General features: G+C 29.8%; 1 long non-coding RNA gene across 1 annotated transcript; it reads right to left on the bottom strand.

Annotated features, from left to right (window-relative positions):
- Positions 1 to 2542: 2542 nt before the first annotated feature.
- On the bottom strand, positions 2543 to 5261 carry LOC145976072 (uncharacterized). The gene is made up of 3 exons (XR_014440184.1): positions 5030 to 5261; positions 4589 to 4682; positions 2543 to 2692 (listed from the first exon to the last, which is right to left on the bottom strand). It is a non-coding gene; the product is annotated as an uncharacterized LOC145976072 (long non-coding RNA).
- Between the last annotated feature and the right edge of the window lie 11554 nt (positions 5262 to 16815).

Below are 16815 nucleotides of genomic sequence, written 5' to 3' on the forward strand. Positions count from 1 at the left end.
TTGACTTACGATCATTCGCTCAGTGGCTCTTGAGCAGTGAAGTAGTGATGTGAGACGTTTCATATATTATCAAATTCTTTCTCTAAACACAATTGCAAGTGCAACGAGGAACTTTTCGTGAATAAGTGTAAGTGCAACGAGGATTAAAGTGCCACGAGAAAAGAGCGAAGGAAGCAAAAGAAAAAAGGAGGTTTTGGAAGTGGATGGATCAATAAGATATGATGTAAGTCATTAATATAAATTATTTATCACATTCATTATTTATTATATTGTTGCGTCCCCGCGTCCCGTCCCGCTGAATGTATTCGTTACCCGTTGAATTCTTTCGAAGAAGATCGTTTTCGCGCGCGTTGTCAAGATATTGTTATAAACAACGACTGTCAGAGAGTCTAAGCCCAGCTGTCAAATTGTGTGGACGCGCGTCTATTTGTGATCCGTTTTACGATTATTCTGAATTCTTGTATGTTACTCGCGATTTATTAAAATTCTTGTGCACCTTAAATCGCGTTATTATTTACGAGTGTACGAGCGTCAGCGTATGCTAAGTATTTTGCCGATTGTGTCGCGCGCGTTCGATATATATCGCGTTCGATATATACCGCGTTCGGCGGACGCAACAATATATACATTATTTATCAATAATATATATATTCAAAATATACATATTTCTCGTTTCGTTTTATTTCTTTGATTGTGATTTAATAGTGATTTTAAATTGTATAACATATATAATACATAAACTTATAAAAAATATTCCATTTTATTTTAAAATAATTAAAACATTTATAAAATTTTTTATTAATTAATATTTTCAGATACTTTTATGTTTTATAAAACATTTCAAATTAATATATTTATTTAAATATTTCATATATAAAAAAATAGAAATTTTTTTATTTATCATATTTTTAAAAGTTTATATCTAAGAAATATAAATTATTTTGTAATTACGCAATTTATAATATTAAGATATATCTATTTAAAAGTAAAAATGTAAAAATTAATTGCGCGCAATAATTAGGTTTAAAATCATTTATTTTGAACATTGCTTTGTATAATAGATGTTCTCTTATCCTTTATATTTTTATTTATCATTCTCATATTTGCGAATTTAAATTTATGTACTATATTACAAAATAAATTTCAAATTATGTATTATATTATATATAAAATTATATATAATATAACCCTCCCATGGGGTACACCTTGTCGCGGTGGGAGGGCTTAGTACTTGGATGGTGCCTTGAAGTTTATCTTAAATTTTTCTATTTATGATAAATCTTAAGGTGCCTGAATGGGAAGCTAAGTACCCTTTCGCGTCGTCGATACCGTCAACGTGCCGCGGACGGCAAGCGCTTCGTTACCGCGTTTTCGCGGTGTAGTATTCTCGCGTCGTCGCGTTTTCGCGCTTCCGCGTTGGACTTTTCGTATAAAAATCCCAATTTCCTTATTGTCACGAGTCTCTACTTCCGATGCCAACTAACTGGGATGTTTCGAGTTTGCACACGTTGCTATGCAACGTACACTCTTGCTTCGTGCTTCGTCAAGTGATTCGGCCCGAATTAGTTAGAACTCGATCGATTGCTCGGAATGGTCGTCAATGGGTCCCTTCTCTTTGCTCGTCTACAGCCACACGCACTGCGTGTGTTAACCCTGTCGAGGAGTCGAGTGGATTCCCCTAGGCACGATTTTCGCTCGGTAAAAGGGGTTGCCTCCCCATTTTCTAAATTGCTGAATGTTAGCATTTAAAAAATGTGGGTATCCTCTTCTTTTGCCGTCTACCAGCCTGGTGTAGCCATATCCTGCATTGCGGGAAACTTCGTGTTCCGGGCGAAGCACCTGAAATCGTGCTTAGCGGGTCCAGGTTCGATACGAGATAGGATAATTATGCGCGAAAAAGAGCTGGTGAACTTCATTTTCCTCTATTTCCGTCAATCGTTTCGTCTTCTTTCCGGTTTGGGCTTAGTCCTTGCTCGTTGTATCGTTGCAATCCCGACCGGTGACTCGAAGTTGATTCTCGTAAGTGAAATGGGATTTTCGCTCGTACCGAAACCGGGAGTACCGTCTAATGTATAGGTATACATATTAAGTATATACATCGCGCGATCAAATATAAAATTTTTAATCGCATCGAAATAGTGCGGATATCGTTAAGTACCGCGCGTAAAATAGCGAAAATAGCGATATAAAAATATCGCTCGTGAGTGCGGGAGTGCCGTTGAAAGTATCGCGCGTCAACAACATGAGAGGAGGAGGAGGCCTGGGAGAGGCATCAGGCACCTGTGAAGCAACTCTATGGTAAATAAATTATCGCTTATATATAATTATTTATTAATTGCGTACGCGCGATTTAAATTAAGTAATTAATCTCGTAATTTGATTTTTTATGTACATGACTTAAACAAGAGAAAAAGAGAGAAATTTTTACATAAAAACTGTAATTTAAAAGTTTCTACATTCGAATAGCTTTTAATAGAATTATTAAATTATTACTTATTAGTAGAATTTTTTTCAAAATTTATAAAATTGTTTATCTGCTTATTATTTATGTGCGTCGGATATAAAATTAAATGCATATAATAATTTTTTGACCGTGACTACAATTTGAATCTTCTTTGTATGTTACAGACCAACAAACTATTGTGAGAGGAGGAGGAGGCCTGGGAGAGGCATCTTGCATCGGCGAAGCAACCTGATGGTGAATATTTATTATTTGTATATCAATTGTTATAAATCGTACGCACAATAATTCGTTCTTATAATTTAAAGGAATTAAAGAGAAAATTAGAGAGAAAGATTTTTATAAAAATCATATATAAAAATTTCTATTTAAAAAGTAATTTTAAAATTTATAAAATCTTCCCACGTGTTTATATCTGCTTATTATTTTACACACCGGATATGAAATTCCGCACAATAATAATTTCTTTAAATATTGATTGTATTTTGAGCATTGTTATAAATGAATTTTATATTTGTATGTTACAGACAACGTAGCTTCGATAATGACAACTCTGCTGTGGCACGTCAATGCTCCGGTAAGTAATAAAAACTTTTATTTAATTTTAAAGTAACGGATTCATAGAGATTGTAGATAAATCCGTTGCCTTAAAATGGATGAGCTAGAATAGATTAAATTAAATAACTTTTAATAAATTCGTTCGAAATATATTGCATCCATTGCGAAAATATATTGCAGTATTTTAATTATAAAGAAAAAAGATAGAGAAGAGATTATTTTTGTATAGATTTTACCTAATTTAAAATATTATTAAAAATAAAGCACACAAAAAATTGTATCAATTACATCTAATGCTAATTTATTCGCTTATAACGCGCATTTATCTTATTCACTTATCTTACTCTAATTTCTTATTAGCTCATCCATTACAACATTTGTTGTAGATATTGTTTTTAAACTTAATGTAAAGCCAAATGATTAATTAATGAAATAACTTGTAATGTGATAAATGTAATATGATAAATGTTATACACGTTAATTTTATATTTTATTATAAATTATGCATTACTATAAAAATTTATTAATTACATATATTTTTATAATATCAATCAATTTTTATTGGTAATCTACACAAAGACTTTTATATTATAAGAATTTTATATATTATACCAGGCTGCTAACAGCTGAAGCCAGGATAACCATTTACATTTGGGCAGGATATACATATACAGATTAGATTAATATACATATTATGTCGTACTGTCAATTTTTGCCGGCATTTATTAAAATAAATATAAACTTCTACGAGATAGTGATTAAAATGAACATAAGTAGTTACAAAATATTAAAATATAGTATTTAAATAAATATAAGCAATAACCAGCAATTATTAAAATAAATATACAATCGATACTCATATAAATTACAATTGCATCTTTCGAGAGCGATAGTTATGTTATGTTAAATTCTGTGATACCCGGTATAAATTCTGTCCAGTTATAAATAGTTGCCTTTGTTTTACATTTTATCATATGAGATATGGCCGTGTTAGCAGTCTAATATAATATAGAAAAATTTGTAATTTGGCTTTATTTCAGTTTAAAAAATTAAATTGAATTTATTTTTAAAAATGCTAAAAAAATGAAAATATTTAAATTATTAATTTAAATTATTAAAATTATTTTCAGGAATACTAAAAGAAATTGCAAAATTATGAATGTTTAAGAAGATTGTAAATTGCGTAAATAGATTCTTATGTAAATTACACGAAAAATCATCCAAAGTATACGTATAATGATTACATAATAGTAATTCATTAAATTAACATATTTATTTTTATAGTATATATTCTTTAAATATTCATAAAAGAGTAACTATTTAAATTTTCATATCAGAGTCATTAATAAATTCGGAAAATTTTTATATAAAATGTAAAAATTCGATGCTAAATTAATGATTAAATATAAGCGTTATAAAATTCGACGGACGCCTTTCTTATAGAATCGCGAGTCAATTATTATAAATTTAATGATATGCTTTCCGTTAGATTTATCTATTTACGAATTCCATATCGCGCGGAGCTGAATATTCTTAAAATAAATTATTAAATTATGATTGCGAAAATACCGTGTTCTTTCCGTGTTCTTTCCGCATTCTTTTCGCGTTCTGTCCGGGTTCTTTTCGCGTTCTTTCTGGGTTCTTTTCGCGTTCTTTTCGCGTCCTTATAAAAGATTACCGTTTTAGCAAAAGAATTTTATCGCTGTCCCTCTCGTCAGATAATATTTCTAAATATTGCTAATTAAATATAAAGAATTATCGAATAAGAGTGTGAAGATTCGATGTGATAAGTCAACGATTAAATATTAGCTTCACAAGATTTAACGATCACCTTCGATATTATAGGATCGCGAGTTAATTATTATGAATTTAATAATTTGTTTTTTCAGTTATATTTACGAATTTCGTATCGGAAAATATTCATAAATAAATTAATAAATTACGGTTGCGAAAACACCACGTTCTTTTTGGCGTTCTTAGATGAGATTGTCGTTTTAATAAAAGAGTTACATTGCGTCATCGACTCTCTATCGTCGGTGCCGTCAACATGTCGCGGACGGCGGCATTTCGTTACCGCATTTCCGTGTTGTAGTATTCTCGCGTCGTCGCGTTTTCGCGCTTCCGCGTTGGACTTTTCGTATAAAAATCCCAATTTCCTTATTGTCACGAGTCTCTACTTCCGATGCCAACTAACTGGGATGTTTCGAGTTTGCACACGTTGCTATGCAACGTACACTCTTGCTTCGTGCTTCGTCAAGTGATTCGGCCCGAATTAGTTAGAACTCGATCGATTGCTCGGAATGGTCGTCAATGGGTCCCTTCTCTTTGCTCGTCTACAGCCACACGCACTGCGTGTGTTAACCCTGTCGAGGAGTCGAGTGGATTCCCCTAAGCACGATTTTCGCTCGGTAAAAGGGGTTGCCTCCCCATTTTCTAAATTGCTGAATGTTAGCATTTAAAAAATGTGGGTATCCTCTTCTTTTGCCGTCTACCAGCCTGGTGTAGCCATATCCTGCATTGCGGGAAACTTCGTGTTCCGGGCGAAGCACCTGAAATCGTGCTTAGCGGGTCCAGGTTCGATACGAGATAGGATAATTATGCGCGAAAAAGAGCTGGTGAACTTCATTTTCCTCTATTTCCGTCAATCGTTTCGTCTTCTTTCCGGTTTGGGCTTAGTCCTTGCTCGTTGTATCGTTCCAATTCCGACCGGTGACTCGAAGTTGATTCTCGTAAGTGAAATGGGATTTTCGTTCGTACCGAAACCGGGAGTGCCGTCTAATGTATAGGTATACATATTAAGTATATACATCGCGCGATCAAATATAAAATTTTTAATACAAGTTCTTATACAAAATTATCGTTTTAACAAAAGATTTTTATCGCTGTCCCTCTCGTCAGATAACATTCCTAAATATTGCTAATTAAATATCAAGAATTATCGAATAAGAGTGTGAAGATTCGATGTGATAAGTCAACGATTAAATATTAGCTTCACAAGATTTAACGATCACCTTCGATATTATAGAATCGCGAGTTAATTATTATGAATTTAATAATTTGTTTTTTCAGTTATATTTGTACTTACGAATTTCGTATCGGAAAATATTCATAAATAAATTAATATATTACGGTTGCGAAATCACCGTGTTTTTCCCGCGTTCTTTTCGCATTCTTAGACGAGATTGTCGTTTTAATAAAAGAGTTATCGTTGTTCCTTCCGTTAAATAAACGTTAATAAAAGTTGCGTGACTCGTACTGCCGAGGAGTCGAAACGATTTTCATCATGGAGAATTATTTCTCACCGGTTCTTGTGAGATCCATTCGCGATGTCTAGTTCGGTGCCCCGTTGAAAATTGAGAATTTTTATTGTAAGATTGGAACTAATCCCAGGTTTTCCTGGCAATTTCCGACAGCAATGATTTCGGTAGTCATTCAACGACGAACGCCATACGCTTCTTTAAAGTCGAATTAATTTAAATAATATATATTTAGATGTGAGAGAAAATGCATCTATTTTTTTCTTCTCGTTAAAAATGTTCTGTCATTATTAGGATTGGTATTATTATTGTCTAATGCCAGAAAGATTTAATAGTAGATTAAATATGGATATAGCGTTGTGTCTAAATATCTATTTTTCAAGTAATTTCATATTGTAATAGTTTTTATTAACTGTTTGATAAAAATGATTACGAACGAATATATTTGATTATTAATTATTAATTATTTCTAGGTACTTGGGATATTAATATTAGATTTTAGTTTCTTTTAAGAAACTATTTGCAGGTATTGGACATCCATCGCCATTTTAGAATATTAGTTTTTAGATATATACTATTTTAGATATATGTAAGTATAATAAAATACATGCACAAATTAACGTATCCAAAATATTTTTATAATTTTTATTAATATTATATATTATATATACGCGAAATTATACATGAATGTTACATAAAATGTGCGAATACATAAAAATTTAGAGACGAATCGAATGGGTACCCCTATATCAGCAAGATATTGATTAAAAGACAAAAATTATTAATTTAAACATTATAAGAATAAGAATCTAGAATTAATTATATATTTAAAATTATTTGATTTATTTTATTTTGAACACTATTCGAATTGAAATTTTTCAAATCTTGCTGTTATCGGATTCGATTCGTCTCGCGCGCGCAAACGGTACCCCAAAATTATTGTGTTCGCACATATAATACAAACTCCAATGATGCATGGATTTTATTATTTATAAATATAATCGTTCGTAATCACATTGCTATAAAAAAATAGTTATATCCATTTAATTTTCAATAAAGAAATATATTTCTTAATAATGAAAGAACATGTTTTCTGATGTGCATATCAATTTCGTGAATTGAAGATAATGACGAGGGAATTGTCGTTGATTTATTACTGAAATCATTGCTATTGGGAATAGTCTGGAAGATCCGGGATTCGTTCCCTCTTACAGTGAAGTTCCCGACGTTCAATGGATCACTTAACTTTTCTTCGCAGATTGATCTTGCGAAATCTGATGAGAAACAAGATGTTAATCATTCTCCATTTTTAAGATCACTCCTCTTTTATCGGATATTACCGATATGTCATCCGCGTATCAAATGACGTCGAATTATATTAGAATTATATAAGAATTATGCGCAATCGTATATTTTGAACATTATTTTTTAATTTATTTATTCGTGTCTATTGAGGGCGCTTCGATTATCATATTATAAAAATTAATACATGTCGCAATCGGATATTCCAAATATTATCGATTTATTTTATTCGTCGCGTTTTCTCGTGAATTCAAATCGCGATTTATCTTATAAAGATTCGCAAATGACTCGGATAGTGAGAACTATATTGGCAAACATTATAGACATCAAATTGTCTGTCGAAATATCTCCGCATTTACGATAGTAATAACGCGCGCGATAATAATGTCTATCGAGAGCGCTTCGATTATTATATTATAAAAATTAATATAGATATCGCGCAATCGGATATTCCGAATATTATCGATTTATTTATTAGTCGCGTTTTCTCGGGAATTTTAAATCGTGATTTATCTTATAATTTAATCGTTGACTTATACATCGAACCTTTGTTTATCCTTCCACGTCTTTGAATATTATTTTTAATAGTCCGCGCAAAATGCGCTAGTAGTGCGAATATTTTTTTCTACTATTTAAAAGACGATCGATAATTTTATTAATGACTGTTTTAATCGCGATGATTTACAAATTGTGTGATAATTTGAGTGATAATAATATATCGCGCACGCGTCTTGATGATTTCGATTATCATATTATAAAAATTTTACATTTTATCTTATTTAACTAATCATACGCGAGATAGGATATGTATCATATTTGACAGCGTTCATATAAAATTGCGTGTTAATCGCAAATAAATCGGATAGTGAATTTTATATTCGCAAATATTACAGACCTCGAATGTCTGTCGAAATATATCTTCGCATTTATATGTGACAGCATAATTACATTGCGCGCGTATCTATTGAGGACTTCGCGATTATTATATTATAAAAATTATACATATCGAATATTCCGTGTATTATCAATTTATTTATTCGTCGCGTTTTCCCGTGAATTTTAAATCGCGATTTACCTAACATAATCGCTGACTTACATCGAAGCTTTGTTTATCTTTCCACATCTTTGAATATTGTCGTTAAAGTCTGCGCTAGTAGGGCAAATATTTTTTTCTACTATTTAAAAGACGATTGATGGAATTTTATTAATGACTGTTTTAATCGCGATTGTTTACATTATTTAAATCTTATTAAACTCTACTATTACATTGATAATTTCAGATATAGTTAAATATGTAGTTAGAGTATTAGAGGGACGTTGATAAAATCATTCGTTCCGTTATTCTCTATTAAACGTGGTGATAACGCGATTTTTTAATTATATATTAATTATATATTAAAATTGTAAAGTTTTAAGATTTATTTTATTTCATTGAATTAATCATGCGCAAGATGTAATATGTATTTTCAATACGCGTTTTCTCAATCGCGACATTTATATAAAATAGCGTATTAATCGCAAATAAATCGCAAATAAATTCGCAAATATTACAGACCTTAAATGTCTATCGAAATATCTATCTTCGCACTTGTGTGTAATAGTAATTATATCGCGCGTGTCTATTAGGGGCTCCGATTATATTATAAAAATTATACATATCATAATCAAATATTTCGAATATTGTCGATTTATTTATTTGTCGCGTCTTCTCGCGAATTATAAATCGTGATTTATCTTCTAAAAATTCGCAAATAAATCAGACAATAAATTCTATATTCGCAAATATTATAGATCTCAAATGTCTCGAAATATCTTCGTATTTGTTTGATAATAATTATGTCGCGCTGTCTATTGGCGGTTTCGATTATCGTATTACAAAAATTATGCATATGGTAATCAAATATTACTAATATTATCGATTTATTTATTCGTTACCGTTTTTTCGCGAATTTTAAATCGTTATTTATCTTGTATTATGCGCCAATAATAATGCAAATACTTTCTTCTACAATCGAAAAAACGATCGATAATTTTATTAATGACTCTTTTGATCACGATTATATATATTTACGTTACATAAAACTTACTAAATTCTATTATTGCATATTAATTATTAATAATGAATATCGCATAATTCACCAACGCTAATCAATCTTGTTTTGACTATGTAGAAATTTTTAATAAATTTCATATTATACGTATATTTTGGATACTTTCGTGTAATTCTTTGTAATAAATTAAAACTATTTTTAAGAAATTAAATTGAATTTATTATTAAAAATATTTTAAAAATGAAATTTAAATTATCGAAATTATTTTCAAGAAGATTAAACAAATTGCATAATTGTAGATGTTCAAGATACTTTTTAACATGTTATATTTTATTTAGAAATTAAAAATATATAAATATATAATTTACATATATATATGATATATAACATTAAGTCCAAATGTTAATGCTGTCAATATCAAATTATTTATGTTATTAAACATTTAAATAAATCGAATCCAGTTATTTGATATTGATAACATTATAAATTGTATATTGTAAATTGTATTTTGTAAATTGTAAATAGTTATAATTGTATATTAATTATAATCTAATATTGATATTTTTAATTATTGACATAAATGTGTATAAAGTACAATTATAACTATAATTTAATGATATGCTTTCCGTTAGATTTATCTATTTATGAATTCCATATCGCGCGGAACTGAATATCGTATTCGTAAAATAAATTAATAAATTATGATTGCGAAAATACCGTGCTTTTTCCGCGTTCTTTTCGCGTTCTTATACAAGATTACCGTTTTAGCAAAAGAATTTTATCTATCTCTCTCGTCAGATAATATTCCTGAACATTGCGCTAATTAAATATAAAGAAATATGGAATAAGAGTGTGAAGATTCGATGTGATAAGTCAACGATTAAATATTAGCTTCACAAAATTTATCGCGGTCACCTTTGCTATTATAGAATCGCGAGTTAATTATTATGAATTTAATAATTTGTTTCTTCGGTTATATTTGTGTATTTACGAATTTCGTATCGGAAAATATTTATAAATAAATTAATAAATTACGGTTGCGAAAAAATTACGGTGTTTTTCCCGCGTTCTTTTCGCGTTCTTAGACGAGATTGTCGTTGTTCCTTTCGTTATATAAACGTTAATGAAAGTTGCGTGGCTCGTACCGCCGAGGAGTCGAAACGATTTTCATTATGGAGAATTATTTCTCATCGGTTCTTATAAGATCCATTCGCGACGTTTAGTTCAGTGCCATGTTAAAAATTGGGGATTTTTATTGTAAGATCCCACAATGGCGCTTATGTGGCACGCGCATTTAATGCGTTGAACGCACATTGCGTCGTCGATGCCGTCAACGTGTCGCGAACGGCGGCATTTCGTTACCGTGTTTCCGCGTTGTAGTATTCTCGCGTCGTCGCGTTTTCGCGCTTCCGCGTTGAACTTTTTGTATAAAAATCCCAATTTCATTATTGTCACGAGTCTCTACTTCCGATGCCAATTAACTGGGATGTTCGGGTTTGCACACGTTGCTCTGCAACGTACACTCGCGCTTCGTGCTTCGTCAAATGATTTGGCCCGAATTGATTAGAACTCGATCGATTGCTCGGAATGGTCGTCAATGGGTCCCTTCTCTTTGCTCGTCTACAGCCACACGCACTGCGTGTGTTAACCCTGTCGAGGAGTCGAGTGGATTCCCCTAGGCACGATTTTCGCTCGGTAAAAGGGGTTGCCTCCCCATTTTCTAAATTGCTGAATGTTAGCATTTAAAAAATGTGGGTATCCTCTTCTTTTGCCGTCTACCAGCCTGGTGTAGCCATATCCTGCATTGCGGGAAACTTCGTGTTCCGGGCGAAGCACCTGAAATCGTGCTTAGCGGGTCCAGGTTCGATACGAGATAGGATAATTATGCGCGAAAAAGAGTTGGTGAACTTCATTTTCCTCTATTTCCGTCAATCATTTCGTCTTCTTTCCGGTTTGGACTTAATCCTTGCTCGTTGTATCGTTGCGTTCCCGACCTATTGGTTCGAAGCTGATTCTTGTAATTGAAATGGGATTTTCGCTCGTACCGAAACCGAGAGTGCCATCTAAAGTATATACATATTAAGTATATACACATCGCGTGATCAAATATAAAATTTTTAATCGCTCTTATACAAAATTACCGTTTTAACAAAAGAATTTTATCGCTGTCCCTCTGCAATTGAGTATTTTGAATATTATCGATTTATTTATTCGTCGCGTTTTATCACGAATTCAAAAGCGCGATTTATCTTATAAAAATTCGGATGTAATTCGGTCGGTGAATTGTATATTCGCAAACATTACAGACCTCAAATGATTGTCGAGATATTTTCGATTTTCTATATTTATGTGATAATAATTATATCGCGCTCGTGTCTGTTGAGAGCTTCGATTATTATATTATAAAAGATATACATATCGCAATCAGATATTCCGAATATTATCGATTTATTTAGTCGTCGCGTTTTCTCGGGAATTTTAAATCGCGATTTATCTTAATATTATCTTATAATTTAATCGTTGATTTATACGTCGAAACTTTGTCTGTCTTTCCACGTCTTTGAATATTATCTTTTATAGTCTGCGCTAGTAGTGCAAATATTTTTTTTACTATTTAAAAAGATGATGGATAATTTTATTAATGATTAATCGCGATTGTTTAAATCATTATATAAATCTTATTAAACTCTACTAATACATCGATAGTTAAAGATATAGTTAGATAGTTAAATTATTAGAGAGGGACTTTGGTAAAATCATTCGTTTCGTTATTCTCTATTAAACCGTGGCGAACAACGTGATTTTTTAATTATATTTAAAATTGTAGGATTCATTTTATTTCATTTAACTAATCATGCGCGAATTGAATTTATTTTTAAAAATGTTTTAAAAATGAAATTTAAATTATCAAAATTACTTTCAAGAATATTAAACAAATTGCATAATTATAAATGTTCAAGATATATTTTAACATGTTATATTTTATTTTAAAAATTAAAAATATATCATATATATGTGTAAATTAATATATAGCTATAATATTAAGTCCAAATGTTAATGCTGTCAATGTCAAATTATTTATGTTATTAAACATTTGAATAAATCAAGTACATTTATTTGATATTGATAACATAAATTGTATTTTGTAAATTGTAATTTGTAATTAGTAAATTGTGTTTTGTAAATTGTAAATAGTTATAATTGTATATTAATCATAATATTGATATTTTTAATTATTGACACATAAATGTGTATAAAATACAATTATAACTATAATTATATTATATGAAATTGTATTTACGATTGTAAATTACGTAAATACATTCTTATGTAAATTACACAAAAATTATCGAAAGTACGTATAATGATGATATAATAATAATTTCATTAAATTAACATATTTGATTCTATAGTATATATTTTTGAAATACTCATAAAAGAGTAACTGTTTATATTTTTATATCAAAGAGTCATTAATAAATTCGGAAAATTTTTATATAAAATGTAAAAATTCGGTGCTAAATTAATGATCAGATATAAGCTTTACAAAATTTGACGAACGCCTTCGTTATAGAATCGCGAGTCAAATTATTATAAATTTAATGATATGCTTTCCGTTAAATTTATCTATTTATGAATTCCATATCGCGCGTAACTAAATAATCGTAAAATAAATTAATAAATTATGATTGTGAAAATACCGTGCTCTTTCCGCGTTCTTTTTGCATTTTCAAACGAGATTGAATTAATAAAAGATCTTATCGCTGTCTCTATCGTCAGATAATATTGCTAAATATTGTTAATTAAATATAAAGAAATATGGAATAAGAATGTGAAGATTCGATATGATAAGTCAACGATTATTACGAAATATTAGCTTCACAAAATTTAACGATCACCTTCGATATTATAGAATCGCGAGTTAATTATTATGAATTTAATAATTTGTTTCTTCAGTTATATTTGTGTATTTACGAATTGCGTATCGGAAAATATTTATAAATAAATTATAAATTACAGTTGCGGAAACACCGTGTTTTTCCCGCGTTCTTTTCGCGTTCTTTTCGCGTTCTTATACGAGATTATCATTTTAATAAAAGAGTTATCGTTGTTCCTTTCGTTAGATAAACGTTAATGAAAGTTGCGTGGCTCGTACCGCCGAGGAGACGATTTTCATTATGGAGAATTATTTCTCATCGGTTCTTGTAAGATCCATTCGCGACGTCTAGTTCGGTGCCCTGTTGAAAATTGGGAATTTTTATTGTAAGAATGGAATTAATCCCGGTTTTTCCTGGCAATTTCCGAAAGCAATGATTTCGGTAGTAATACAACGACGAACGCCATACGCTTCTTTAAAATCGAATTAATTTAAATAATATATATTTAGATGTGAGAGAAATGCATATATTCTTTTCTTCGTTAAAAATGTTCTGTCATTATTAGGATTGGTATTATTATTATTTAATGCCAGAGAGATTTAATAATAGATAAAATGAATATAGCGTTGTGTATAAAGTTTTATTTTTTAAGTAATTTCATATTGTAATTTTATTAACTTTTTGGATAAAAATGATTACGAACGAATATATTTTATTAATTATTAATTAATTATCTCATTTGAAAAATTATTTCTAGGTACTGGGGATATTAATATTAGTTTTTAGTTTCTTTTAAGAAACTATTTGCAGGTATTGGACATCGCCATTTTAGAATATTAGTTTTTAGATATATACTATTTTATATATATATGTATAATAAAATACATGCACAAATTAACGTATCCAAAATATTTTTATAATTTTTATTAATATGATATATTATATATACGCGAAATTATATATGAATGTTACATAAAATGTGCGAATACTTAAAAATTTAGAGACGAATCGAATGGGTACCCCTATATCAGTAAGATTGATTAAAAGAAAAAAAATAATTAATTTAAATGTTATAAGAATAAGGAATCTAGAGAATCTCTAGAGAATTAATCTAGAATTAATTATATATTTAAAATTATTTCATTTATTTTATTTTGCACACTATTCGAATTGAAATTTTTTAAATCTTGCTGTTATCGGGTTCGATTCGTCTCGCGCGCGCAAACGGTACCCCAAATTATGTGTTCGCACATTTAACACAAACTCCAATGATGCATGTATTTTATTATTTATAAATATAATCGTTCGTAATCACATTTCTATAAAAAAAATCGTTATATCCATTTAATTTTCAATGAAGAAATATATTTCTTAGTAATGGAAGAACATGTTTTCTGACGTGCATATCAATTTCGTGAATTGAACATAATGACGAGGGATAATTGTCGTTGATTTATTACTGAAATCATTGCTATTGAGAATAGTCCGGAAGATCCGGGATTCGTTCCCTCCTACAGTGAAGTTCCCGACGTTCAATGGATCACTTAACTTTTCTTCGCAGATTGATCTTACGAAATCTGATGTAGAAACAAGATGTTAATCGTTCTCCATTTTTAAGAACGCTCCTCTTTTTATCGGATATTACCGGTATGTCACTCGCGTATCTGCATTTGAATATTTTGAATATTATCGATTTATTTATTTGTCGTGTTTTATCGCGAATTTTAAATCGCGATTTATCTTATAAAAATTCGCAAATATATCGGTCGGTGAATTGTATATTCGCAAACATTACAGACCTCAAATGTTTGTCGAAACATCTTCGATTTTCTATATTTACGTGACAATAATTATATCGCGCTCGTGTCTATTGAGAGCTTCGATTATTATATTATAAAAATTATACATATCGCAATCGGATATTCCGAATATTATCGATTTATTTAATCGTCGCGTTTTCTCGGGAATTTTAAATCACGATTTATCTTATAATTTAACGTTATCTTATAATTTAATCGTTGACTTATACATCGAAGCTTTGTCTCTCTTTCCATGTCTTTGAATATTGTCTTTAATAAGTCCGCGCAAAATGCGCCAGTAATGCAAATACTTTCTTCTACAATCGTAGAAATGATCAATAATTTTATTAATGACTCTTTTGATTATTTACGTTACGTATAATTACGTTACATTAAATTCTATTATTGCATATTTATTATTAATAATAAATGTCGCGTAATTAATCATCGCTAATCATTCTCGTCTGGACTATGTAAAAATTTTTAGTAAATTTTATATTATACGTATATTTTGGACATTTTCGTGTAATAAATTATTCCATGTAATAAATTATTTTGTATTAAATTTCATTTCGTGTAATAAATTATTCCATGTAATAAATTATTTTGTATTAAATTTCAAATTATATTTTACATTAACTTTTTTATTAAACCCTGTATTGAAAAAAAAATAAAAAATAAAAAAAAATTTTCCTCCTCGATATATCTCTACCTTAACGAAGGCATTTGCCTGGTGAGGAGGTTTGAGTACTTTAATGAACCTAAGAGCTATACCGGCGGTAACACACGCCGATATTCATATAGACTATATTCTTATATTTAAAATAATCTTAAGTATCTTAGATTGCTCCTTAAGATTCCGTTTAGTTAGTAAAATAAGTTATATAATAAGTTATATAATAAATAGTTATATAATATTTTTCAACTTACTTAAGACGATCTTAAATATAAGAGTGAATTATGAATACTGGCCGTCGTTACCGGCAAGGACACCCATGCCGGATTGGTCGAAGGGGAAGAGTCAGACTAAGAGAGATACCAAAATTATTATATTATTTATTCATATTAATTATTTATTATATTAATATATTAATTAATACATATTAATTAATATATAATAATATTTATTATATTATTATATTAATATTTTTGAATAAAATGAATTATTAATATGTTTGTAAAATGAAGCAGAAAAGACAATAATCGAAAGAATAAAGAAAAATAGACTTCAGCAATTTGAATATTTCTTAAAAATGCTTGAAGACAACAAATGGCCACAGAAAGTATTCCGATGGACATCACAAGAAGAAGAAGCGTTTCTACAGTTTTTAGGACGAGGCAGTGCGATAGTTCATAACAATCCGAAGATTCTAAGAAAAAGATGCATTGGACAGAGACGCATAATGATTAGACATATAAAAAGACAGCTTGCAAGAAGTTATAAAATTTACTAATAATATAATAATAATATATTTTGTAATTATGTTATACTTTATTATTAAGTACATT

The sequence above is a fragment of the Camponotus vicinus genome, unplaced genomic scaffold (assembly GCF_025532165.1).
Source record: "Camponotus vicinus isolate PSW18456_S1 unplaced genomic scaffold, iyCamVici1.0 SCAF_8, whole genome shotgun sequence".
Lineage (NCBI taxonomy): Eukaryota > Metazoa > Arthropoda > Insecta > Hymenoptera > Formicidae > Camponotus > Camponotus vicinus.